At 33.2% G+C, this 21,597-nt stretch overlaps 1 long non-coding RNA gene across 3 annotated transcripts; it reads left to right on the forward strand.

Annotated features, from left to right (window-relative positions):
• The first annotated feature begins 99 nt into the window (after positions 1 to 99).
• Positions 100 to 21,349, forward strand: LOC122567756. Of its 3 annotated transcripts, XR_006316885.1 has the most exons (6): positions 17,464 to 17,628; positions 18,043 to 18,252; positions 18,934 to 19,055; positions 19,144 to 19,267; positions 19,339 to 19,492; positions 19,576 to 21,349. It is a non-coding gene; the product is annotated as an uncharacterized LOC122567756 (long non-coding RNA). The 3 variants fall into 3 exon arrangements; XR_006316886.1 differs by lacking the exon at positions 17,464 to 17,628 and adding an exon at positions 100 to 413 and having other exon boundaries at positions 19,144 to 19,492; XR_006316884.1 differs by having other exon boundaries at positions 19,144 to 19,492.
• The last annotated feature ends 248 nt before the right edge of the window (positions 21,350 to 21,597 follow it).

Here is a 21,597-nt window from a genome sequence, read left to right on the forward strand (position 1 = left end):
GAGTGGTGGTTGGATAAATGGAGGTGGCACGCGGGTTTAGATGAACGTCAAGTTTTTACGATTGAATCTATCTGACTGACGCACGTGCACAAAAGCATGTGTCGTCGGTAAGAAATAAGAATCTCGTTTGCGCGCGAAGAGTGTTGCGTCTTTAAATGTATCATTTATCGTCAGCAAACGAACTCGATGATCTATCGAACGCCATCGAGATCAACTTCGATTAGTATCGCAGCAAATTTTGTTAATATGGCGTGTAGAATAAAATGTCAATAACGTAGTAGATTTAACAAAATCACACGATACGAGAAAGATGGATTTTTCGATAATATCATAAATGTAGTTTATTAATAAATCAAATGTAATTACGTGAAGCCGATGTGAAGTAACCTGTGCAGTTAATAATGTTTGCCTGAGTGAGTAACTTCTTACAACTGCTGTACATCTTTGTGTGTTTTGAAACGTTGCAATGTATCAACAGTCGAAATAAATACAGCCGAAGTCAAGGAAAAGATTAAACATTATAATTTGCTACTTCTATTCACACAGGGAATATTCATAGCTTGGGATAATAACATTCCTTTAAAGCAATAAAACTTGATTTCCTAAATATTAGCTATTCATTTTATTTTGCAAAGAAACCAGAAATATTCTAAAATAATTCGTAAATCGAAAAATATAGTTTTTATACAAATTTTCTCTTTCAATCAAACGAATATTTCTATTTAAAAATATTTACAAATATTTTAATTTTGTGTGAAGAGATATACTATATACAATATTTCTGTTTATATATTATAAGCAATATATATATAGATATTGCAGTATTTCATATCTTGTAACGCAAATAATGAATTTCCCTTTCAATGTTCAAATCTATCACGATAGACGTGACATGCATTTTAATGACACACTTCACGCAACTTTACATATTATTTAGCTATGATATTAAGATTGCAAGTCTGGAAACAGAGTATGTACGTGCGAATGTGGTCGCACACAAGCTGCAAGTCATAAAACGAATCTTGCCGTACAAAAACGACTTGATGTATGTATATCAGCTTTATATTTAATATCCCTCTTTCCTTCGTTTTATATAAACGATGCCTCTATTCGTTCTAGCGTTCTCGCTTTATAGATATGTATTTAACCAAAGCGCTTATAGCAATCGTTCAATGTGAAATAAAATATTTTATATATCTTTCTCTTAGTTTATGGACATTCGAGCCACTGTTTTTCTACTATTAAATAGATAAATATCGCTACAAATTCCCACATAAATCCTGATTCTTATCCTTTAACTAAGTCTATCTAATTAACACACGCTTTTTGCAGTATTGTTATTTTTCAAATTAATTTTATGAAAATATTGATTTTCCTTGGATACGCTTTTCGATATAAAATCGTAAGAGTATAATTGATCACTAAATTGATCGTACAGTGCGGTGTACTAAAAATGACCCATTGTCTAACAATATAGGCTGTGTGTTTGTCTATATAAATCTATATATAGATATATAGATTTACAATGAATTTTATACGAAAATTCCTGCTATGCCAGTACTTTTGTTTGTCAGCAGGTAATAAATTAAATGAAACATAGGCAAAAATTTGTTTTGCTTACTAAATATTATAACGAATACCTTACCTTGTAAGTGTGTATGAAATTTAACTCATACAATGTACGAAAGTCCACAAAATACATTGATCGCATACAGAATTTTCAAATTATCACAAAGTTTGGTTTGAATCCATTACGATATTTGTCACTTAGATAAGTCAGTGCATATATGTAATTAAGACAGGGCAGCAAATGTTCTTAACTATTGACTTGAGAAAATAGGGACGTTGCAGGGGTGAACGTGGAGTTTAGATGAGTTGGAAGTTAGGATTAGTGGTTGGGGTGAAATGACGATCGTAAAACGTCCTCCGAGTGGATTCACCGTACGATAGTCAACGAAAGATACGTGCGCACATGCGATATCCCGGTAGTACTTTACTTGCGACTAAATTTACCGATTGAACCACGACAATTGTTGTCGTTACGGTAGAAACGGATTTTACGCATTCCATAGATGCCGGATCAGTGACAAAAATCTTTACGTGGAGCACTTACGTCAAATTGTTTCCAGATAAATCGTAAATCTCTCTGACTAATCTGATTGCATCTTGCGCAATTAAAAATTGTCAATTTTCGTGTGGATCAAAAGATTTGGCAGATGAAATTAGTTTCGTCTCAACTAGTAGGTAGTTTACGATTGTTTATTAATGTATTATTGTCACGATTGCTATTCAGTGCTCAAACTATATATACTTTTTTACCCCGTCAATATGGTGATAACATCTTTTGGATGTCTGCATTATATTCTGATATACCTGTATATCAATGGTATTTCTGATCCAATTAGCTGGCGCGATCACAAGCCATTAAATACTCAGTTTTTCTGCTCTTTTCCTTTTAACTCTTTTTTCCAGTAACTCGCCATTGTTCTATCGACGATATATTTATGTTTGAGTATATATTACTGTATTTAATTTTCAATGACTGTCATTTTATATTGCTTTTTTTCTCTCGTTGTCCTTGTTTATAGCCACTCTCCCTATACTCAGATTTTTCCAATAGTATTATCGAGATTGTTGACCTGTATTTTAACAATTACGTATTTATATCGGGTGAGTTCAACCAGCCCTGTGTTAAGTGGAGTGGTCAAATTCCACTCAAATTCGGTTTTACTCGAGGGATAGCGTCTTCCTCCGAATATTTGGTGAACAACTTTAGTCTCTGCAGTTTAGCCCAAATGAACCATACGTGGAACTCTCTTGCCTCTTGCTTGGTTTTGAGTTTCTCTAACATCAATGACGTTAATGGCGTTGTGATATCTATATCCGTCGATCCCTTACTCGAATGTGATTTATACTATCCTGCCTTAACCATGCAATTGCACGTTCATCCATCACTCTACGCAACGTTTACTAATAATAATGTTATCTACAAGTACGATTTCAAACGTGGTGATTACACTGGAGTGTGGAACTACTTAAATTCTATCGTTTGGGACGATGCTTTGAAAAACACGATACTTGATGATGCAGTTAGCCTAAGTATGTTGTTTGGAATGTAATTTCGTTTTTTTGTATGAGAATTGAAGACGATCGTTTTATTCAATTTTTGTTCAGTTATGTAAACTCAATTTTTTAACAATTTCCCGTGTTGTTATGTAACGATTTGCTTCGACCAGTGCCTTTATTTGATGTTCGGTATCCTCAACTGACCTTCCAAAACGTGCTGCGTCTTTGAGATCGAAATTATCGAAAATAAATTCTGATACTAGTGGATTATAATCAAAAATAATAATAATGAGGACCTATCCCCTTTTATTGCTATTTGAATAAATATGAATATAGATATATACAATCGATCACAAAAAAATTTGGACATTAATACCATTGTAGTTACACACATAAAACTAGGCAATTATATTTATATAATTATATAAAGTATGTATATAATTATGTATATAAATATATTATGTATATAAAGCTAAAAATAGTAAGAATTATTTGCGGATGTTTAATATTTAGTTGCGTTTCCCATATATTTGATGATATGATGTAAACGTATTGGCATAGTGGAAATAAGATTTTTTAAATACTCAACACTGATTTGTTTCCATTCTTCTTCCAAACGTTTCTTTACCATGTTCGCTATTTCACGAATTGACTTTTTCTTTTCATGGTGAAATATTACTAATTTTCGTATTTCAAAACTTGTAGATATGCCAGCTTTTGCGACTCGTTTTAAACAAATTGGAAACAAAATATACACTTGCAATCCAGCATGCTCAAACTTGAACGAAGCATTTTTTAGGAACATTGTATATGAGCACTGGCAACGCTTAATGAAGAATTAAACTAAGAAATTCTTGAATGTATATCTTGTGTCCGAAATTTTTTGTGACGGAACAATGCGTTCTTTTTCAGTTTTTATTTTAATATTTAAACAACGATAATTAATAACTCGAAAGATTTTTCCACTATTATCTATATAATGTATTGTAACACAATGATATAAAATTTTGTTGGTCTTTGTGCATTTATTGAAAACACAGTACCTAGAAATTAAATTTGCACAGTGTCTAGATCTTTTTGTGGCCGACTGTATATTTATTTTTATCAGATTTGGTATTTACAAAATCTTCAATCCGTTTTTAATTATGGAGGACTTTAATTTAATCAAGGAACAATCTGAGTAACCAAATGTTTTAAAATTATAAATTTATTATAATTTACTACGAAATTATAAATTACTGGTGGCCAAACAGTGAAAGAAAGATATATTAGCAAATCGGCATAAAAGTTCTTCATGCCTGTAATGATAACGCAGTATATTTCGTGCGATACGAATGGCTAAAGATTTTCGTGAAAAAAAGAGAATCTCGACGCCTGTGATTGAAGCGATATTTCGGCTCCGACAAAACTGCAGAGACTCCAGCGCAGCGGCGAGTCGAGTTAGCTTATTTTATTTGCTACTCGACGATTATGTGAAATTGTAGGACTACGTGAAAAGTGGCATACTTTCGATTTTACCACTTGGCAATTGAATTGTTTCTTGATATTATAAGTGCAAAAGTGTTCATTTGATTGTTTTAAATTATATTTTTTACACGTTAAAAATTTGTTTTTACCAAATTATTTTATTGTCATTAATGATACAATATTGTATTTTACAATTACTTTCGAATTTATCATAGTATCATATTTTAACGTTTTTCGATCCATAATGTGTACTTTACAAATTCGTGAAAAAATTTTCTGCATAATACAACGTAAATAACTTGTGTAATAAATTTTATTAGTTAGATAGTAATACAAATATTTGATCACATATTTTACAATACAAAATAATTCAAATGTACATGATAGAAACTACGACTTACCTTTACGCATTGCCTTTCGAAGCAATTAATCTTCATCTGATATATCAAGGATAACAATCCTATTTTTTATGACGCTAATAAACGAAGTTATGAGATACGTAGTCAGGAGAAAGTTGTATCCGTTTAAAAAATAACTTTTAATATAGGTACATGTACAAGAAGATATTGACTAAAGTTTGCGTGATAGTAGACAATTCTATTTTGACGATCTAGAGAACTGCACGAGAGGAGTCGCGTGTAAAAACCAAACGCCTTTAAATTTCTCTTTTGATAGAAAATTGCACGATGTGGCGAGGATAAAATCTTTGAAAAGATCTTGTATATGTAACGTTGAAATATTTTAAGTATAATGTGCATATTGCGCTGCAAACAATTTTTGCCATCAAACACATTGTTTATCCATTGATAGTTTCCGTGTCTGTTTTACTTATTTGTCACAATTTTTTCTTTCTTTTCTCTGTCTCCTTTTATTTTATTCTTAATTCTATATTTACTTTTTCTTGTAAATGCTGTTTCTTTTCTTTATTTTGTTCCGTTTTATTCATTCCTTTCGGGTCTTGCACACCATTTGTAACGTTTACGTGTTTCCTTCCTTCCAGTTACTATGTTATCTTACCTTTTGCCTTTTTGTTACTCATAAATAACCAATATGTATATATGCAGTATTACACGTTTACACAAGTTTATGTACGTATGCGTATTCGTATGCACGCACAAATGCTTAAAGATATGTTTTCGAACCAGTGCATTTCAATTTTCTTTGTGTCTTTTTGCATCCCTCTCAATTATATGTAATTTATGTTGAATGTATATTACATTTCGGTGACATAAATTGCATTGTTACCTACGTATGTGGAAATATGAATTTTTATCAAACTTTATCACTTTTACAGCCATTCCGTGTTTCGTTGCATATAAGATGTTTAACGTGTCTATATGTGTCTTAAAAAAATTAAAATAATATTGCGTACTATCGAAGAAAAAAATGGTAAAATATACTGGGCATATATTTTCCTCTTAATTCTTCCCTTGAACAACGAATAATTTATAGATCTTTTAAAATTCTCATATGTATTATATATAGTTACATGTTTATCGTATGCAAGTTTAAAATAGGAAGATACGCGGTGGTATTTTTATTATATATAGATATTTTTACTTTAAAACAATTCCAGATTTGGATTTATATATCCGTTTTGTATTCCAATACTAATTGTAAATTCTTATTTTTGCAAGGATTTGACTAAGAAAATATTCCGCCAAATAATCTATTTCATTTATAGCTGACTTAATCGACATTACATGTGATTTCAAGTTATTAGAAATATCAAATAAAATTATCATATCGTGGAAAACTATCTTTTTATGTTTGTTTTGAGTAAAACAGTTTACAATCGATGTACACGCGAGTATGTTGAATGTGACAAAATATGTCCTTCGATCCACTATATTTTCTTGGTGAATGTATTTCTCTGCGATGTGTCGTCTCGCTTTATCTCCATGAACGACGTTAAAGAAAAAAAATTGACGAGCACTGGAGCGTCAGTTGTTCGTGTGGGCAGTATTTATTTTCTGCAGAATTTACGCAAATCGAGGTCAAAGTCCTTTAGATTAACGTGGATTGGTTACATGGTAGAGATGGTATGAAATTACAAGTGTCTTACGTGTATTCTTGTCAATACCAGACGCACCTAAACGAAGCCGGCATTTAGACGACTGCTGTCGTGCATTGGAATCATTGTTGATTCCAAGAATCTATGGAATACTAAACTATCGGACATGAGCTACATGTTATTTAGTTTATCGTTTCCAGTGTATTGTTTTCTAGCTAGATAATTTAACAATTTAATAAACAACATTTACTTATTGTTTACTATATTAATTAGTATCTTTTTGAGCACTGATTGTTTTGATAAATATTATATTTATGATGAGAATGATAGCCATAATTCGTCCACTGTATCTCGAAATTATTTTGGCAATTATTGTCAAAAACATGAAAAGAAAGCAAGAGTACATAAGAAATATTTTTAGAGGAAAGAACTCATAATCAAATTATAACATATTTAACATCTTACTATATTAAAAATGGTGTAATTGTCAGTACAGTCCTATCAACAAATAAACTAGTTCGTTACTATTTAATATTGATATATAATAAAAGGAACAGTGAAACAGTATGGAAAATAATAAATAACTATTACAAGTATAGTAAGATTGCTACTAATAATGTATTAAGATAATGGTAAATAAAATTGCGCAATGATATAAAGATGCAGCACATAACTACGTCGCAGACCAAGTTTAGTCACTGTATACTGTATTAGACACAACAAATTTATACAGTGTCTTAACCTGTACTTGGCAACGTTATCTGTCACCTGTTCATCTGGTGTTTACACTCACAATCAGTTGTATCAATTATATCATGTGCGTATGTCTGGCACAGTTAGTGCAGTTATAAAGGGAGAGAGAAACACTTCGTTGCCAGAACATTTGGATCATTCTCAATTATTTGTCTACTGCTTTTAATGTCGACTTTTCGAAACTACATGCTTTCTATAAAATTACGGTTTGTAGAATACACATTCGTCACTCGAACAATGATAAAACAGTATCGTGCCGTCGTGTCACTACGTTGTGTAACGTTAAACAAAAGCTGCTTCCACCATTATTTGGGAAAATAAGCTAGATTAGAGAAAAATAGTCTAATTTAAATTATTCATATAGCCCTGTGCTACTCTTCAGCAATATAAGAATTACATAATTTTTATATACAAGAAGTACATAGATATGTATTTTTGAAATCTTACTTTATTTATTAATTCTTCTCATAGGCCGCTAACTTTACATTTTGAGAGTAACAATCAAATTAATAACATCGTTTGGCTTTTTCGTTTCATTCTTCTTCTTTTCTTCGCATGCGTTTCCCACAATTCGAATCGATGACACACGATGCTATGTAAATACTGCAAATGGTCGCGAAACAGCGCGTATTGTCGATCTTCGTCTCGATTATAGTCATTTCTGCAAAATGAATAAGGGTCGTGAACGCGAGTTAGGAATAGGTTGAAAAGAAAAAGAAAGAGCGCCGATTGTAATGATTAGTCACGCGGTGACAAAATATAACTTTTCTGTTGCGGTTGAACTGGACAGTATGACGATCACCTCTGATGTTGACTATGTTTTGTCCACGACTGTACCGGCAGAAATAGCTGATTGCCGATAGGGTTGTATATGATTTGATTCGTTTAGCATGGATTATACATACTGGTTGCATGAACGAGAAACGTAATGTGCGTGGATCGTCATAATATATATATTAGGTTGTCCTAAAAGTTTCTTCCGTTTTAGAAGGAAATAATAGATGCACAACATTTTTTGTTTTATATTATAAATATGTTGTTATAAAATGGATCATACATAATTCAATAAAATAATATAAAACAAAAAATGTTGTGTATCTATTATTTCCTTATAAAACGTAAGAAACTTTTCGGACAACTTAATATATGCGTCGTGTAGGGACAATACGCGTCTCATAAATTGTTTTGCAGGTTGCAGAATACGTTCCAAACGAAGCGTGTCCGTTTACTCGAAGAACGAACGCCACATGGTTGTAAAATGTTACTCGAATGGCACAACACTCAGAGTTTAAACATGTCAGTCTTTAGTTGGAAATTGAACGATGTTTTGACTTTTTTCGAGTGTTAGGATTGCTTCTTGCGAAATTATTCCGTATCCGGAGACAATTAATTACGTATAGTCGTATAAATTCTATTTATTGAAACGAAATTTCAGTTAATGCCCGATTATATTGATCGAATTAACTTATCTGAACATGAGCTGCTATTATATGAACTTCAATTACATATAAGTATTTTTATTTCATTTGACAAGTAGAGCTAATAACGATCATCGATATATATTTGAGCCGTTCAGAAGCCATGACGATCAACTCCATAAATTGAAAAATTGAGAAAAGTGATGATATTACAAATAATGTCATTTTTTTAATATCTTAAAATTTTTCATTACTTGGCACCTTTTTTATACGCAATAAGAATACAGTGTACTGTTAGACGAAATCTATAAAAACGGATATACAATGTTTCACCGTTTCGAAGCAAAGATCGTTCGTTAGAAAAACTTCGATCGTTCGGAAAAACTCTTTGAGCCCTATTGCAAATTTCTAATGCCGGAGGTAACAGGCTCGCTGTATTTCTCGTAGTGTGGCAACGAATAAAATACGATCCTTCCATAGACTGGCCAAATTTCTCTTCCAATATATAATAGGATATTTTATACCTTGTGTAAGTATAATATATTTATGAATGGTTTCATAATGAAACGTGTATAATTACTAAACGGATAATCTGTGTAATAGCCTAGTTGCAGGATTAATATTTTTATTTTATAAATATATTTATAAATATTTAATTAGTATTTTATTTTACTTGAATTTGCGAGTATTACGTTTGTTGCTAATTTTAATATAAAGCTATGCATAACAAGATTTAATTAACAACTCAACTAAACGATATTGATAGTGCGATTCGTGGTATAGAAACGAGAATGTTTCTTATCAGAGACGCAGGAAGCGATAATGGTAATTACGTCCCATCGATGTATATCCAAAGTTTAAGGTTACATCGTTCGCGTCAACCGTTTCTGATAATTCAAACATAATAATCTAGCATGAAAAGATGATTATATTCACTACTGCTATTTAAGACTTTTACTTTCGTATTAAATAAAAAAAAAGTAGTCGCAGGAACTGGTCTATAATTTGCATACAAAGAACGTATTAATCCATCGATGTAACTATAACGAATTGTAGCCGATATTATTAGTTTCGTAAAATTTTTCATAATTCACGAATTATTAATAATTATCAAGTTATTTCAACATAAGATCATTAAAGAGCGATATGTACGCAATAATTATACTGATTAAGGATTAAAATAAAAATGTGTTTCAGAAAGAAAATATCGACTCGACCAAATCAATGTCACTGCTTGATCTTTCAATTTATAATTTTACTTATCGCTTCGCTAACTTATAAGGTGTTATTAAAGATGATCTTTTTCGGGAAACATGCACATACGATCGCATGTTTGTCATACGTATACGCACGATTCGGTCACTGCATTCTCGCGCAAGGCTCATCGGTGAACATACGATAATCTCGTAGCTATATGTTAACACACGCATGCAACATCGTAAATTGTTCTGTGCTCTGAAATAAAATACTTTGCTGCGGTTTACACATTCACGTCGCTGTTACGTCCAGGTTTTTGCCAATGCTGCCACCGTCTTAGGTTACAAATTCTACCGGTATTTCTTCTCCTCCGTCACCGTGCCTTCTTTTCCTCTCTTTTTGCCGCTTGTTCACGCGTTTACCCTTTTGTCCTCATGACTCCGGTATTCGCATTCATTGATTGCCTCGTTCTCGTCCGCTCCACGTAGCCTCGTGAAACACAAACGGTTTGAGTTTGACCCCTTGCATTGTAATTGTTGGATTTTCAATTATCTCAATGTATATTTTCAATTATTTCATGTATGTATACATAATACAAAAGTGACTGATCTACTCATCAACGCCCAGCTTAAATCGTTGTATCTAGAAACGTGAAATTTGGACATAGAATAAGAAAGAATTTGTGGAAATAAAAATGAGACTCTAAAGGAACAAGAAGGGGTGAAACTTTTCTTACAGGATAATCGTATCTTTATATCCACTGAAGTTGGAAACGTGACATTCGGCATATCAACTCCTCGTTAAAAATAAATAAATGTGTGTTGAACCGTTTCTTAAAATTCAACTCTTAAAGAGTGTTCAAACAATGAGTAATAAACATAAATCTAAATACTGTAGGAGCGAAGCCGCGGGCGACCAGCTAGTTTATAAATGAAATAATTCGATATTTGGTTTCGGAACTGTACGAATGCGCCAACGAATCGAAGATAGCGCGGATACGGTTTATAAATGGTACTTAAGGTGGTACAATATCTTTTTGGAATTCTTTCCAAGTAATTACAAAATGAAAAGTCCAGATCTTTCCGAATGGTATTAGTACAGCTTTTAGCTTTATTTTACAGCTTTTTAAAAGAAAAATGCTAAGATATAGTAAAGTTGCTCAAAGTCTTCATCCGTCAGCACCGACGATTCTATAACGAATGTCAGTTCCTCGAAAATGCAGTTGCAAAGCAATCAATCTTCTTAACTCATGCATTACTAGTTACCCTTGTAAGAAAATCTTAATTTATTACACTCCCTACTACTCATCATTTTCTCTTGTTAAGTACCATAGTGACATAACTAATTACACACAAAGTTTGTGGCTCTGCATCTTCTAATAGCAACACACGGTCACAGACCGTAAAACAAGTGATTAATCGCCTGCTAGATACCCGACCAAACGAATCTTGACGACTAGAGTCATGAAATTTCAGCGTGGGAAACAAAAGAGAGATCATATTGCTATTTCGCTAATCCCACGATTAACGTTGCAACATTTGACTTGCGACGAAGTCTCTTCTCCTTCAACTTTGACTGTTGTTAACATCAAGCCACCGTGTCTTAAGATCGAAATATGATTTGCCACTCGGAGTACGCACGGATATACGAGAAAATATACATATTATTATTAAATATACATGATTTATTAGAAAAGATTCTGCCAAAACACACCAGTCTTTTACAGAATATGTAATCCCTTTCCTATTACAGAAAACCAGTGCTTATACATGGGAAGTTCACTTATGTGTAATTTGATAAAAACTATAGCTTACTAGCGCGAAAAAGATGACAAAGAGAAAATTTATGAAGATATCCAGGAATGATTTGTTCGCGACAATGTTATTGATAGTATATATTAGTCAAAATAGGTATAAGATTCGCTTAGCTATCACAATGTTCATTTTATTATCAATTTTATACGGTAGTTGCTCTCGACGCACTGTTATACGAAAGTCTGCGAAATTATCGGAACCTCTTTATCGTATCGACTATAGACTATACCTTATAGACCGATCATATCGTATAGACTAATTTAATTTTAATTGAATCCGCTAATAAAAAGTGCAGCGAGTTTTAACTTCATGCACGTATCTAAAATAATCGCAATTACTCCATACTTTCGTAAATATTTGGTATTCCTATTTCAGACGATAAAAATCAAAGTTCAAGAGACAACGAACCTTTCGGTTTTGAGGTGTAAGTGCAATGACATTGAGATAAGTGGTTAGCTCCGGTGCATCGTCGTTTATGCAAGACGGAACCAGAGGCTTGGCTACGTGCGTACTCGACAAAGTAAAAAGGGCACGAAAAGAGGTATCAGAAAGATGGTGCGCGAGTGAAGGTGAGAGTATCAGTGTGCGAGAAAGAAGACACGTCGCGTCAGCGATGAGATCGGTCGAACGAAATACAAAAAAATAAGTCCTTCAATGTCTGGAGCTTGTCTTCAGCAGATCCCTGTCTTGTTCAAGTTATAAATGGCAATCTCTATTCGATATATCACACTATAAGTCGGTCTTTTACCGCACACTAAGGTGAGCATTACGTCTGGCCGCATGAGCGATTCAAAGTTTGTTACGCCAATGCGATCTTCGCTTGGTCGCGCAGTGCTGGTCGTTTGCCCTGCCCCTTCTACGTGAATTTCTCTAACCATTTTAAGATTTGTTCATACAACAGATACTATTCGTTAAAGTTATCGATGTGATAGAAATTTTAGCAACGAAAAGATCTTGTTTTGAACCTTTGCTTTTTCAGAAATCGCATAGATCGGTAACGTCAGTAATCCAGTTGCATCGTAAGACACTGAATGATATGAAGTTAGTTACATTTACAGTGTGCGTTGTGGATCGAGCCTAATTCGCCCTCCCGCCGTCACATCAAGTGCTTCCACATCGTTCGTCTCCTCGTCGACAAAGTAGCAATGTTGCATTCCAATTTATTCCATACCATTCATCTTCCTCGTAGCTAAACTCTCCATTTTCCATTCAAGATGATAGTTAGACGAAGATATCAAACATTGGCGTAGCCAGACGGTCGAACTCGTATAAAAATAGTTTCTGGCAATGTTTATCATATATCGGTTGAAACTGCGAATTGAATGTAAATAAAAAACGACAAATAAACGAAGCCTCCTCGTTCTATCGCATGTATAGACAAAGCAATATGAAATAAATTGAAAAATGAATGAATCGTTAAGATGAAGCGTATTAGGTATTTTTGTATTTATAAATATAATTATAGTTTGACATTCTATCATATTATTTCCCATATTAAATCTTTGAAAATATTTAATGCTACGATTAAATACTCGAAAAATGTGTGCTTTATTTATTTGACATTATGTCGTTTACAAAACGTGGAACTGAATGATGTAAATATTGAAATGTTACAAAAATATTCTAAAATACTTATTTCTCTCGTATCTGTAATGCCATAAGTACGTGTATGTTTGTTATTAACTACATGGAAAGAAGATTTTAATTAAAAATGTGAGACCCTACTTAGATCTTATCTACTGCAATCAGGTAAACACCGTAATATTATCGATATATACAAAATATTTTGCGTTTCTCTTACCTGATATGATTTTCAGAAAATCAATACGTAATACGACTCGTGATGATAATACGTTCCTTACGAGGTTCATAATCCTCCTTATTTTGTCTCTGATGTGTGATAGATTGTGCTTCGGTTGGAAATTTGCGATGCGTGCTTCGTTTTAATTAGAAATTCTATACCCTTATAAGGTAACAAACCAGATGTAGAAATTTATTACCATCGCAAAGCTATCATTTATTTGTCAACGATTAATCTTGTCATATTCGCTTTCGAAGATGCAAAAAATTTTCTCAGGACTTGATGTTATCGAACAAGTGAAAGTAGTGTTGAACAAGTTTCTCGCGGTGAGTAATTAAAAGATAAATTGTCGTGAATTAAAATTAAGAAACGAAAAAGCTGGATATTGCGAGTTGTAATTAAGTACGGTAATAGTGATCCCAATCATTAACGGATTACATGCTTTTAATATATTTTATGTGTGTTATACAAATTATTTTAAATATTATAATATATATTAACAGAATTACCGGGTCGATCGATTAATCGTATTGGCTACTGCCTAGCGCTACAAACTATAGCGATCTAAATCAAACAACTCAATGAATGAAGCCACAATTGCATTGTCCGTTTTTGTGAATAGCTAAAGAAAAGGAATTCCTTCGCGTAGCTTTGATTCTAGCGTCAACGTGGATGTAACGTTTCATGACAGACTACAAGCCGCCATCATTGACAGCTTGTTGCGGCTAGATGACATTCCACCAGCACATACTTGCCAATTCTGATATATTTGTATTCAATAAGGTCTTACCAGACAATCGCAATCGGTATAATATCGGTTTCGATATATAGTTTCCAACAGCAGCAAAAATTTAAATGTCGATAGTTACGATAGTATGTATCGTTATCTAAACAACACTTTGTTACAACTTTATTAGAAAAGACATTGCAAACGTTTGATATTTTATTAGCATGGTTAACGATATTAAATATTTATCTGGATGATTCTCAAATTATTACGTTTTAAGCAATGTAAGTGAGCCTCGGTAGAAACAATTGTAAAACAGAAATTACTTATACCAAACCTATGGTTTGATGTAAAGAAAATAGAACGTTACACAATTGTTTTTGTGTAACTGATCTTTATAATAGCATACAAGTTTGAAATATTTTTCGTTTCCAATCTTCAAGATATGTATACATTTGTTCTTCTTTTGTGACTATGTATCATTCATTATAAGTTAAAAGAGTTGAAACACGTATTATAGCAATCAAAAAATGTTATTTAATAAAATAATATTAGTTTTTAGAGAAAAAGTTACACGATGATGTGATGAATTTTTATCAAACACCGATTTGTAGATGCTAACAGAGACACAAATTAAGTAGCTTTTAAACAGGATAAAAAGATAAACAGTAGATAATCCTCCTCATGAACTAGGAATTTTAACATTCGGTTACTTCGATGCTTCGATGGCAATCAACTTTTGGAAATAAAAATTTACATATTTTTACAATTCAGAATTAAGAAAAATTTTATCAAAGCAAGAACAGAAAGATATTTTTATATTTTTTCAAACTGTGGGTTCCCTTAAACAGACATATTTTTTTTATCTCATCTCGATTCAGATAAGTATACCGAGTGACGAAAAAATTTCTGTATATCAACCAGGCCCTGCATATTAACTTGCCCCGGTTTCCCCTACTTCAAACGCGTTGCATACCATTCGTGCAACCGCAATTTCCTATGCAGCAGTTTCATCTCCAAAAAAATTGCGAAATGTTCGAGTGTCCACATCTACAAGATACATGCACAGCCGATCGATTCGTCATGGATCAGATCGATGATATTAAGATTGCGGGGATCGCTCCGATACCTTCATTTACGATGTTGCAAATATAAAAAGAGACGAACAAAAATTCGAATTTCGTGGTTTTTATTCGTCGAGCAATTTGTCTGGTATTTTTAGTTTTCTTTACGGTTGCCGACTTGTCTCTGTGTGGTGTAGACTATAGGAAATATCAATACACTTTCGTATTAATTTAATTTCTTCAAACTGTAATATAATTCAAATATTATATGGCGTCAGTCAATATTTTAACATAATCATAAGGAATAGAAAACGATGACGTAGATGTTCAAGTTTCAAAATTTTATTCTTTAATCTTTTACTTTGTATATTGTTAATTGTAAGCTGTTCAACATACGGACGAATTTTTCTTTCGACATACGGATAAATTTTAATTCAATATAAAATTGAAAAGAAGCAAAGCAATTAAACATAAGCAGAATGATTTCTTGTACAAAACTCATTTCATTAACAGAGTTGCAATATGAATTATTTGCAATTTATGAGTTTTGCATATTATAAGATATTTCATACTAAAAAACGCATCATTCCTTTAATTTATTTAATTTACCCGGGAATTAACATTTTCCTTTTAAACTGGTCTGCTCGAACGATGGACGAACAATACCTTTTGTTCGGAACTGTACATACAACATTGTAACTACAATTTGTATTTCTATCTCGCCTTCGATCGGTTAACCAAGACTATGCACCGGTTTCCCCCTTTCTGGTTTCACTGGAGGATAATCTTTCGTCGAATGGCTGGTAAGCAAGATTCAACGGCAACGGCATTATTGGCGATTCACGAAAGATTCTTCATCGATTTGCTTCGCCTTTATGCGTGTACTTCATACCTGAGAAAATACCGTTTTCTTCATCGTTTTCTGTCCTTTCTTCTTTTCACTCTTTCTCCCCTCTTTACCACTGTACACCACTTATACACTATAATCGCGAAGGATCGCCGTTTCGAAACTCCATTGCGGGCAAAAGCTTTTTACGTTGGTAAACCAGTTTCTTATATCGTGGTCGAGTTTTTTCCTTTGTTTCAGCCTGCAACGTCACTATCTACCTTTTTTTCGTTTCTTACATTGGACATCGTTTTCGTAGAGCTTGGGTTATTATGATCGATCGCTTCATTCGGTAGTTGTCCAAGAACTTCCAGTTTAGCTAGTTGGATAACGGTCAGGAAATTTTGTTAGAAAATAGAACAACTTGGCACAGTGTGCTTGTATCTCCACAATTTTCAGAGATTTATCTCGCTATATATTCGTTAAAATACGTTTCAAATATGTTTAATATCGAGATATTACAAGATACAATTGTTACATATTATTCATGTTGCTCTTTATTCTTAAGAAAAAGATCAAGGTTAGTTACTGCATTCTAATCGGTAGTACGCACGTGTCATCTTTAATTTCTCATATTGGTATCGTAGTAGTATAAAAATTGTGAATTGTATGGTCCCAGATCTAACGTCGTAGATCTGAAACACAAAGTCGATAATTCTCCAGTTACAATCGAATTCGAATCGCCGAATCAATTTAGGCTCGTTTAACAGGGGAAAGTTTAAAAGGAATCAAATACGTAACGCGCTTGAACGATCAAATAAACTGGACGTCTGGTACTGGAACAAGATGATCAGCTCTCTAAAATTGACCTTCCACAGCTGCGATTTCCGGCCAAGATTCTACTAATTCACGTGCTCGTATCGTTTGGTGCGGTTACACACAATGCTGACTGGCCGTTAGCGAGGGGTCAGCAACACCGTAGGTTATTTTCAGCCCTTTCGCGCCGCGTTTCAGCCCTCTTACCGGTACGAGTCATTTCTACTGACATGCATCTCTTTTCTGACGCATTTGTACTTGGTGTGTGCATACGCTGAAAGTGTTTGACCAGTTTCGTGGCGTAGCATCAATAAACACGAAATTGATGATCTGGGATATACCGCGAGCCGATGCGACCTGTGAATATCGGATCGTCTATGTGATACGTGCGTTACGTACGTGGACATAACGTCTACGAACTATGCTAATGTTACGGTTACTTTCTTCATTCACAAGCCTTGTCACGATTTTCTTTGATTTCATATACCAGACAGAAAGAGGTGACAGGTCGTCTGACCATTCGCACGACATACTTACTGTCTTGGTTGTCAGGGATGCGTTACTTTCTTTGGGTATTGCAATTGGATACTGGGCGCTGTGCCGCACCATGTCGCGTCGTGAGCTATTAGAAGCGTGTGGAATTTCTGTCGTCCGTACGTTTATAGGTAAATTAAGGTGTTGATATCACAAATGTACCAAGCTATATTTTTTCTAAATATGAGTTTATACCATCAACTGAATTTATAGTAGGGTAGTAGGTGATCCAAAACAATTTCGATTAAAATATTTGTAAAAAATTTTATTTTTAAAAAAATTTTATTTCAGTATTTTTTATTTGAGTCTGTGTTCCGCAGTTTACATTATAAAGACTATCAATAGCATTTTTACTTCAAGATATTGCGTTCACTTATAATCTAATAATATCAGTTGACGGTTAATTTATTCCTATAAGTTATAGGTATTAATCATGCAAAAGCAAAGAAATTTATTTTTTCAAAATCAAACTGTTATCAACAATCAAACATCTATTTTAGATGTAGAATGATTTCATTGAGTGAATTAGTTTACTTTTAATCTAGATCGCTCAATTAATTAAATATGGAAATATGGAAAACACTGGAAACCTAAAAAAAGAGCAAACGACTTAAAAGTATACGAGTAAATTTATTTCTTTATATCATCGACCAACGATCTCTTCATGGAGAGATTATTTCTATCATCATAAGGAACAATTCACGGACGAATATTACGCAGTTATCAAAATTGGAGTTTCCAGGTGTAATCTACAGGTATGTATTCTTTTCGAAAACGTATTGCAATTAGTTCTATCACGAATTGAATTACACACTATGAATAAGGTGTATCTAATGCTATTAAAACAATGAGTTGCCCATGTTTCATTCATAGCTTACCAATCGGCTGAATTTAACTGGGTGAATTTAAATTGAGGAATCGAGCAATTCGGAAAACAGGCAACGAAAATTAGAATTTCTAGCGATATACGAATCTTATTTGTCCCGTGTGTATAAGAGTAAAGAAATGTATGAATGGGATTATCATTTGTTCAAATTGTACGATTTTGCGTTCTATTTTGCATGTAAATGCAATTTTGCATTGTACTTTACGAGTTTTAAATATGTATATTTCTGTTTACTATTCGCCCTTTTCTTTATAATTGAGATCAGAAAGGTATAAAATTCAATCGTGCATTGCAAATAGATTGCAAATAGATTTTTGTCAAAAGCTTTGTAACTTTTATCAGAGCAACGGAAATTTATAAAAAAAGATCCAAAAATAAAAACAAGTTTACAATTTCTATCATAATAAACCAACGAAAAAATTACAAGCAATAATATTTTACAAACTTTCAGCGAAATCAGGGTGATACTTAGGAATATATCAAACAAATATGGAATTCGTGGTTGATTCATTTTTGCTCTTGTATTTATTATACTCTATTTTGTTTCCAGAGTCAAATAAAAAATTAAAAACCCATTTCTGCGTCGGTAGCTTTCAAGGATAGAAGATGCATATTCTCGCGATGCAAACACGTGTTTGTCAATTTGCTTGGAATGCGAGGAAGGTGTCCGAGGTATGTTCGTTGACTTGTTGAACGCATCGACGGATATATCAGCTTACCAACAATACGATCTTTGTAATAAAAACACGCTACAATGCAGGATGGCAATTAAGAGATAAAAGAAAACGATAAAAATCAATCAGAGGTCACCGATTCGAGATCACAAATACGCAATAAGTAGCAGTTCGAAGGGTCTCGGTGTGGGCTGAAAAAACCGGTTTCAGGTAATGATGGACTACCTACTTGCAGCCCAGTCAGGCAGATTATAATGAACTTTTTTGGTGTAAATAACTAGTGATGGGCTTAAGTACGTCGCAAGTAGGGTGGAACATTAATCGACTAGATTCGAGCTCTCTAGAAGTAAACATTTATCTGATTCGGATTTATAATATACGTATTCCACTTGATCCCATCACTATCAATAAGCTGGTTGCAGATTTTTCAACCAAGTAAGTTCTTTCAGTGAACGTACAATCGGGGATGCAACGTGGTAAACCTGTTATGAAAAAAATGCTATGGTTTTTCGTTGTAGAATCTTCGTTCGTTTATCGACCCTGTGACTAAGGAACTCGGATCTAAAGCAACAAAAAATTAATTATCCAATGAATTTGCAACTTTACACGCGTATCCTATATACATTCCTTTACCTTGGAGTTATTGGAGTTATAGTCTCTATTATAATTTTATTTACGGTAATACATTCAAATTGGAATGCGCATCCAACTTCGATATTCTACCCTTCGTGTTTCGTGATTTAGTTGTATTTCTGTTAACAATTCGATAGACGAAAATTATATAAATTCGAAGTCATGGTAAATCTTTCTTTTTGTTGAAGAGAAAATTTGGAGATAATCATGGCTAACATATACGGGATGAACTTATCAATAGTTTACATACACTTTAAAGCTTTCTTGTTTAGTAATTTTCTTCTTTTCATAGCATTTATGGTTCAAAGATAAATAAACGTATTTATAAAATTATAGAATGCTTGAGAAATTTGTAAAAAATTGTCTTAAAAAAGTTAGAACTTTTTAAAAACCGTCGTAAAACCTTAATTTGAGAACTAAGTCTCTCTAATTGACCTGACGAGTTGATTTAATTGACCGCGATATCAAGGGCCCGAAAGCATCAGAGGCAGCTACTTGTATTTTGTTTTTGAATCTCGATCTCGATTCACGTTGACGTTCAGATTGCAGATGATACTTGTAATAAATTTCGCGGCATTATGTTTGGCCTGATCGTAAAACGTGGAATGTAAACGAGGGCGAATGGCGGATTAAACGCGAGGAACCAAATCTGACCAACATTGTGATATTATTCGCCGGCTGATCGTAAAGAATGGAATGTAAAGAAAGAACTTGTCCTCTAGTGACCTGAGAACTTGGCCAACAGACGGTTTCGAAAGATGTACGCACGATATCTATGCTTTTTATGTATCTCGGCAGAAGTTTGGAATTAATGATTCTTTTAATACCTTAGTTCCTGATACATTTTAAGTTGATAAAAGATTGCTTCCGAGAATAATCGTTGGTTAGTTCCTTTTAGAGTTATTTGAGAAATTAAATATCGACGATTTTTTAAAGGTTTACAGAAAAAAGTGTTTTCATTGTACTATAAGTTAGAGAATTATTAGTTTACTTCAATAAAGCATATCTCTCTAACAATGATAGTAAGTATCTTTCTAATTGTGTTTAGTGATTTCAATTGCGTTCAAAATTATGAAAGTATACGATATAAACTTGATACAAATTGGAACACTACATATCTATATGGCAACTGAACATTTTCAATTTATGCAGGCCAACAGTATTCAAGCGCACTCTACCTAGATACCATTTAAACTACAGACGAAGTACAAACATTGACCCGTATACTTTTCTTTGCGCGTTGACAAATTTGAACGGAATATAACTGAAACAGTCGATACGTATTTATAATTGACCCCTCGTCGTTGACTGTATCGTGTACGTATATACACACGTAGATATTTGCCGTCCAAAAGGTTCTTCGGCTTAGTGTTCCTTTAGCCGATAACGTAGTTTGCATTAAAAATTCGCACTTGCCATTGGATAAATGAAAACTTCAAAATACCAGTTTTGATGTAATTTCATGGGTACGTCAGATTTTTTGGAACATTTATTTACCAGTAAAATTTTAGGCTGACTTACTTTCGTTCGTGTAAGGAGGTTTGCTGGCGCATAGGGATATTTCAGTTAATCTTTAATTCTCAATAACTAATAAACAAAGCCGATTCTTGATTTTCGTTTTATTTTAGCTTCAAGGATCATCCCTTAAATTTTTTACAGCTGTAGCCGAACACCTTGTGTATGAAGTATACGAGGCTTCCAAAAGCAGAATTTTATACAATATTATAATAATCGTTTGCGATTGTAACAGATCCTATCATATACGACGTATTTTACTATATTTATAATTTTTTATTTAAATACAATTTATGTATTTGTATGTAACTAATAACTTGTATGTACTTTGTGTTTACTACCGTCCACCACTAATATCGTAAACTTATCCCATGTTGAATCGGTAATGCTGG

This window comes from Bombus pyrosoma, linkage group LG5 (assembly GCF_014825855.1).
Source record: "Bombus pyrosoma isolate SC7728 linkage group LG5, ASM1482585v1, whole genome shotgun sequence".
Lineage (NCBI taxonomy): Eukaryota > Metazoa > Arthropoda > Insecta > Hymenoptera > Apidae > Bombus > Bombus pyrosoma.